We start from the raw sequence: 6,320 nt of genomic DNA on the forward strand, positions 1-6,320 counted from the left end.
GTCTCTCGAATAAGTGCTTAATTTCCAGCCTATCAACGTCCCCGTGATATTATTCAGCACGACTGATATCGATCATTGTGGTGAAAACACATAATCAGCTCCCCGGTGGCATTTAGACCATTGTATTTGGGTGACAGGAATGATAGCGATAATCGCCCGTACTGTGCTGTGTCATTTCCAGAATAGACAGCACGCAAAGGCTCTGTGATAGTGCAAGGGATGCGTGTAAGACTCGCATTCTATACGACACGGGTTGGAATCCCGAATGTTAGTTTACTTTCTTTTCCTTACTTTTATTCGGTTCGCGATGTAGGCCGTTGCGAGGCCAATGCCGGACACCGCATTTTCGTAGAAGGGGACATTTAATGCTTTCTCATTAAAAGTGATTGTATTAGTTTCCAAAAGGTATGCTAATGCTCACAATTTTTGTGTCAATATTATGTAAAGCAATTGGTTGCTCTTAACCATGTGAGAAAATAATTAGAGATGTAATTAAATTACTTTTCAATAGAAATTCCGCTACCTGTGGCGATGACGAAAGACTGTTTATTGCAGACGACACTCGACCGGACATATTTCCTTCCATGCCCACTCTCCCATCCACTTGGTATGGTCTCTCGAATAAGTGCTTAATTTCCAGCCTATCAACGTCCCCGTGATATTATTCAGAACGACTGATATCGATCATTGTGGTGAAAACACATAATCAGCTCCCCGGTGGCATTTAGACCATTGTATTTGGGTGACAGGAATGATAGCGATAATCGCCCCTGACTGCGTACAGTCACTTTCAAAATAGACGGCAGGGCATATATAAGGATACGACCAACGGAGCCCGGTCCAAGAGCTCTTCCATCTCTCGGACGAACCAAAGTGAGTAACAAAGTTTGTTTTTAATCGGGACGAGACCATCATAAAAATGAACCCTAAAAATCTGATTGTGACGTCATTAGCTCAAATGTTTGTTCCGCGAAGTACATCTGGACATCCCACCTCACCCAGTAAAGCACCGAAAGGTTACCTAATGTCACAATAGCTACTTTGCTCTTTTCTTATTTTCCAGGGTAGTGTAATGGCCTGTATTTGTTACAAATGTTATTCCTCTCTTTCCCGATTAAATGTTGAGAAGGTTCAGTATTTATTTATTTAATATCTTTCCAATCTGCTAAGCTTAATTTCAGTACTGCTACACGATCGTTTAACGTTTATTGCATTGCAAAATGATAGTGCGTTTTGGTTGCAGGTGAAGCACTTTTGTGTCAGAAGAGAGGCGGGACCTAGAATTTGGGAGGTGACAATTCAGCTTTTGCTGCCTGTAACGCTGACATGAAAATGATATGCCAGTGTCACAGCATTAATAGCATGCTGGAAAAAAATCCTCCGATGTGTCTGCTCACTTAACTCACAGTGTCGTTCAAAAAATTTTGTCTTCTGCCTCCTCCTCCACGTAAATGCATTTCTACGCTCCTCCGCCCTCCTCCCATGCCATTCCCCTCCATTTAGATCCTCCCACCATTAACGCGCAGGAGTTGTGATAAAATTCAATTCAATTTTCCTGTGTTCCGTCACTCGCACCACCCACTTGAACCTGTTTTAATTACTATTAGACTTAGAACACTAACACGAGGACTTTTTACATTGTTGGGTTACAATATTTCTTCAACTCCTATTTTAAGATTTTCAAGCGACAATTATTTAGAAGGGGACGAAAAGGACCGACACGCGCTTGCTGTCATGTTGGTATAACGGTCGGTGCAATTTGGTTAGCTAGTTGGTATAATGGATGTCGAACTAGGTCAAACCCCCACGTTGTTAAGCTATTTTTCAACTCGTACTTTCATTTGCTATGGCATAGGTCAAGCACACATTTATTTTCAATTAAACAAACACGGCGAATACCAATTGTGCATTGATGTTTTGCCTCGAATATACCTTTCTTTTGTTTTTGCTCAACTATACTAACAAGCATTAATTGGAGAATGTTTTAGATTGATTTGTTTGGGTAGGCATTTCTTATTATATACTTCTCGTTCCAGAGTTCCTTTAGCTTTTGGCCAGTTAGCTGAATCGGGTGACTGACAGACATACATACAGACCGATTGACAGGCCAAAATTTGCGAATTTAGGTAACCCAATAAACACTCTCGTCTTTAAAAACGGTACAGTGTAGTAAAACTTAACGAGCTGCAACTGCTTTCTGAAGTGGAAACCATAAAATTAAATGAATACTAGAAACGTATTATTGCCAGAAAAAGGCAGAAACTAAAAGGTCATTCGGGCCACGATTACGCACACAACCGTACCTTCGGAACAGAGGAATTTTAGACGAGGCGATTATGTTTTTTGAGGCACACAACTTCAAAAATCTGCTATTTTACCGAAGATTTCATATCCTTTCAACATCATTAAAACCAGCCCACACCTGTGTTTTTTATTATTACTGTATGAAAAGATATCACTAAGGCTCCTTAGCTTTCGAACCTGATATAGAGTTGAGAGAGTGACAACGTACATATCCGAAAGGAGATGTCCGACCCAAAAAAACCAAGCTTCAGGCGTACTAGCCTATAGCCCAAAGTGATCGTTCTCAAGCACCAGAAGTTATATTCCGCGTAGTTTCAGCTGGACACTAGCAGGAACGACACAACGGAGAAGAGTATTGTGCTGAGAAGTTTCCAAAATTTTGCAGGCGTATGATGCGAAAAGAAAATTTTTCTTGTAGTTTTTTTTCTATTGTAGGAGGAGCTGACAGCCTTTCAACGACCATTTATTAAAAGGCTGACCTTTAACAGGCACAGCCAAATAATAATATATAATAATATGAAGAACAAGCACGAAAGTAGGCCCAATAGCTCAGACACTTCGCCAGGGGTCACGTTTGCTAGCCCGTCTTCCGAAATAAGCGCTCATGAACGAACATTTTCGAAAAAGCTGCTTTGCAGAACATTCATATCCTATAAGCTGAGTACTCCGTCGAAAACATTTCGGCGTTAAAAATATAAGGTATTCAAAACTTACGTAAGCGCAAGTACTGTTGCGGCGTAAAAAAACATGGACTGTTTCAGACAAACCGACACCCCCTTAAGCTTACCAACCGACCATTTGACTGGGCAACGTAAATCTGGAAAAGGCGTAACCTCATTTTGCTCGTGTGCAACAAAATTATAGCTGCGTCTGCTTAGACGTGCCTACAACGCGCCAAAAAGTCAACGAAAAGTTTAATGATGTCGTGGACATTGGCAACCCTACACTACGATGCCCGTCACGAACATCGCGGCAAAACATCCGGAACATTACAGAAGAAGGGGAGGATGAGCATGAGCTGTAATGCGAGACGGTGCGCCAATATCAGGATGAAAACCGTCCTATGGATGGAATAGCCCCGCCCACCTGTCTTTGCTTAACCGTGTACTATCTCCCTCTCCCTGTTTCTTACAGCCTGTTTCAGCATGAAGGCGTCCCTGTTGTTCACCCTGCTGTCCCTCATCGCATTCGCCTGTAAGTTGATGCACATTGCCTCATAGGCGCGCATTTTGAAGTGCGGAATTCTGGTATTCTTTGCACTTTGGTTGATACACATCAGCACGCTTAAATAAAATAAGAGGAGATCATTTATAAAATCTTGGTAAGACGACTGTGGTCTAGTTCCAGTCTCCCGCCTATCAAAAACTTCCAATTAGCTCATCAGCATTAAAACGAAATATTTTATTCTAGAACCCACAGAAAAAATGGAACGCGAAAGAATCAAAATGTGGGTATAACATACTGGAAGCTGTAAGGAGTATGCATTAAAAAATCGAGGAAGCGCATACGTAATTCCGTCTGCAGTTGAACGATCACAACAACACCAGACGACTGCACGAGCCATTGGCGAGGGAACACCTTTGTAGCAATTAAATGCTTTATATATACATTTTCACCAAATATTCATATGAATGCAGCTCTCTTCTCAATGTATTCTAAGTTTACGCAGCTAACATGGCTACAAAATACTTAGTAGGTTATTTGCTTAACACACACGTTAGGCGGCGAGAACTGGTTAAAGAGTGAAGCCGTATAGCTCACTGTCGATAACCATAGACATCCCCCACCGACAATTTTGACGATGGGGTTTCGACCTTGGCCAAGCTAGTTCTGCATAGCGATCATGCATGATGCACTGTGATTGTTTACGAAGTATTGTTACATCCGTAAAAAAACTTATTCACTAATGATCGATGCTTTCTTTTGCCTTTCATGCCCGCTTCAGATGGAGCCAGTGTGTAAGTACCTCGTTCAGTATTCTTCGTTGTCAAAAATATCATTCGTTTTCGGGTTAGCGGTGTACATTCCCAATTGTCTTTGATTCTGGTAACAGGGCGGCGCCAGCCACGTCAGAAAGTTCAGCAATCTCCAAAGGTAAATTGTTTCGTGTCATTATAATCATTCTTTATAGATGAATGCAAAGCGTCATACTCTCTTCACCATGTCAAGCACATTCGGCATGAAATGTGTATAGAGGCATCCGGAACACCCTCAAAGCAATTTTTACGGTGCATGTGTGCGTGCGAGGAGATGCTTAGTGCAGATCTGGAAAAAAAAGTCCACAGGACAGGTTATTTGAGATAGCTAGAGTACCCACTCCGACGGCACTTAGGCAGAATACATGGCGCTTCTTTTAAAAGGCGCATGGTTTTACAATGAAGTTTTGTAGGAAATAAAGAGATCAAAGCAGTGGAAAAATGATCCATGGTTGTGTATCTTTTAATTTTGGCTTGCGTTTGTAAATAGCCCACACCAGTTGAATGCTAGAAATAACCAGCCTACATAGCAATGATGATATGCGATATCTCGCCATAAGACAACACTTTTACTTGTGTTCACCCTTTCTTGTATGGTGAAATTTGTGACAAAGTTTATGTAACGACACTTTTTTGGACACTACCCTAAGAACCCTACGCAGAAGCGCGAAATACCTTCTGTTTGGTCTCCCGTATACAGCATGTTACATCGATAAATTGGCGTCTTAAAATATCTTGTCCTGAGCGCACTGCTCTTTTCTTTAAGCTCAAAGAAAGTTCGCATTTTGGGACTGCTTTGTTTAACATTAAAACCGATAAAAGAAATAAAAACGATTTTTCCTCTATGGGAAACCATTGGGCCATCTTGGCAATATTCTTCGCTTTTGTAGTGTGGTGCCACCTCCGGTATTAAGAGCCGAAAACAAAGGGAGCCCCGCAAACATGGCACGAGCCGTCACGGCGTGTGTTTTTTTCTTTTTTGGGGTGGCGTCACACTGCAGGTGGCGTCATACTACAAAGCGGGACAAGATATTTCAAGATGTACCTCAGGTGTATCATCGGCGAAAATAGTTTTTATTTTGTTTCGGAATGAGCAAGCAAATTATACCATTGTTCTCGGTGCTAAACAAAACATGCAACAAAACTCGACGTTCGTGTAAAGTTGGAGCGCAAACAGAGAAGGGGTTCGCTTAGAAAATGTTTTTAAAGATGCTCATCCATTTATGTGACACCCAGTATATATTGTATACATAGTTACATGCGCTATGAACGAGTGCATAAACTCAGGATAGGTAAAACGTATTCTAAAAGTATGTCTCCGCTCTTCTTGTGCAACTTTCAGGGGAGACAAGGCTAACGCTCCAGAAGGTGGGAAAGGCCTTTCAGGATCTTGGAAAGATTCTGCAAGGAGAAACTGGATCGCTGAGCAGGGAAGAGCTGCAAACCATTATAGTCTCTACCCTATCCGACCTGAAGGACTTCGGCGGCGAATACTCCTTCACTGACATCCTGGTGTCTGCAGCCATCGCGAATGGCGGAAAGTGGCCAGGTTTAACACACGACGGTAAATGAAATGAAGAATATCGAAGAAATGTTTTCTTCTGGGGAGTGCTTTGTTAACAATAAAATGGTAAAGCAAGAGTAATACTTTGAACTTTCCTCATGAAACGGCGGAGTGTCAGACACTGCTGAAAAAAATTGAACGAGATTAAGAAGCAATCATTCGGGGTCACTTCAAACACCTTCTACAACACACCCGTCATCCCCTCTAATTCTCCTACCCAATACCCCCTCTCATCTGCCCCTTCTGCCCCTCTCCTAAGACTACCTACCACATGCTGGGGGCTTGTGGAAACCAGGGTGCCTAACCGGAATTTTTTGGATTCGGTTCGGGTTCGGATTCAAGGCTTCCGGGTTCGGTTCCGGTTCGGTTCAGGAGCACCATTCCGTTCCGGTTTGAACCGGTTCGAACCGGTACAAATCCGATTTGTACCGGTACGAACCGGTTCAAACCGGTTCAAACGGGTTCGGAGAGAAAAA

At 42.3% G+C, this 6,320-nt stretch overlaps 1 long non-coding RNA gene across 1 annotated transcript; it reads left to right on the top strand.

The window, feature by feature from the left end:
* The first annotated feature begins 4,345 nt into the window (after window positions 1-4,345).
* On the top strand, window positions 4,346-5,925 carry LOC144169655 (uncharacterized). The gene is made up of 2 exons (XR_013322492.1): window positions 4,346-4,398; window positions 5,623-5,925. It is a non-coding gene; the product is annotated as an uncharacterized LOC144169655 (long non-coding RNA).
* The last annotated feature ends 395 nt before the right edge of the window (window positions 5,926-6,320 follow it).

This window comes from Haemaphysalis longicornis, unplaced genomic scaffold (genome assembly GCF_048455015.1).
Source record: "Haemaphysalis longicornis isolate Haplotype H1 unplaced genomic scaffold, Haemaphysalis longicornis Haplotype H1 scaffold_2, whole genome shotgun sequence".
Taxonomy (NCBI): domain Eukaryota; kingdom Metazoa; phylum Arthropoda; class Arachnida; order Ixodida; family Ixodidae; genus Haemaphysalis; species Haemaphysalis longicornis.